The following is a 1,463-nucleotide window of genomic DNA, read 5'->3' on the forward strand; positions in this document are numbered from 1 at the left end:
GTGGGCGCTTATAGTACGGTATATACGGCAGATGCTAATAGGAGGGTGTTTGCAAAAGGGGGCGTGGCGCATCCCATACGCGTGGAAATTTTTATTAGCTATAATTTCGAAACCATAAGTCACATGAACTTTAAATTTGGTATACGGACATATCTAATGTATGTACTTTTAATATAAATATTCAAATGGGTTTCTAAAAGGGGGAGTGGGATATCTCATAGGGGTAGAAATTTTTATCAGCTACAACTTCGAAGCCACAAGTCACGTGAACTTGAAATTTTGGTATGCAGACATATCTATGGTGGGTTCTTATAGTAGGCTATATATAAATGAGTTTGTAAAAGGGGGGCGTGGCCTGGTCAAAGCAACATGGCAAAAAATATAGAAACAGGTTTTTTTCTTGACAGCGGTCGTCCCTCGGCAGGCAATGGCAAACCTCCGAGTGTATTTCTGCCATGAAAAACAGCTTCTCATAAAAATACAATCGCCGTTCGGAGTCGGCGTAAAACTGTAGGTCCCTCCGATTTGTGTGAAAACATCAAGGCGCACGCCACAAGTAGCAGGAGATACTCGGTCAAACACTAACATATTTGTAAGCGCCAATCTATTATTATTTATATAATTTCAAAACCATAAGTCACATTAAATTGAAATTAGTTATGCAGACATATCTACGGTAGGTGCTTATAGTAGGCTATATATACATGAGTATGTAAAAAGGGTCGTGGCACTTAACATAGGCTTGGAATTTTTTATCAGCCATAACTTCGGAACCACAAGTCACATGACCCCTTTAATTACTTCTGGTGTTGGGTGAAACCCGCGGGTAAAAGCTAGTATTAAATAAACCAAATCATATGCTTTCATATTTTATATGTCCCTTCACTTGTTGTAAATCAGTACGATATGAAAATTATATTTAGTTAAATTTTTTTTATGTCATACAACCATTATGTCAACCCGAGAGGACATGTCAAAACTGAAACGTTTTATTTTGATTATTTAGTATTATGAAAGGTATTTTTTTAAATGAGGATAAATATTTGTAATACAAGTTGAATTTAATAATTTAATGTTCAACATACGCCCTGTCACACCTATTAAAAATTGCTATTTAATTAATTATTTTATTTATTTTAACTATTTTATTAATTGTTTCGCACCAGCTTAAGGATAAGGATCTTTACCTCAATTATAAAAAAAATCGGCTTATCAGAAGAAGATCGCGCGAGAGAATTGGAAACCGATTAGCCACAGTTCAGCGAATAGAAGATATGGCAAGACTTAAACTTTATCGAGTTATAATATTTATAATTCTGTTAAATTAAATTAATTTTATAACAAAAACCTCACCCGTTTACTTTACCCCAATGTTCACACCAAATGTGGTATTTTTTAGTAATGGCTAAAAAACATGTTTAAAACTTGACTTCGGTCAACTCCCACGTTAAAAGAAAAAAAAA

The sequence above is a fragment of the Rhagoletis pomonella genome, unplaced genomic scaffold (genome assembly GCF_013731165.1).
Source record: "Rhagoletis pomonella isolate Grant_MI unplaced genomic scaffold, Rhpom_1.0 Rhpom_scaffold_00385, whole genome shotgun sequence".
NCBI classification, from domain to species: domain Eukaryota; kingdom Metazoa; phylum Arthropoda; class Insecta; order Diptera; family Tephritidae; genus Rhagoletis; species Rhagoletis pomonella.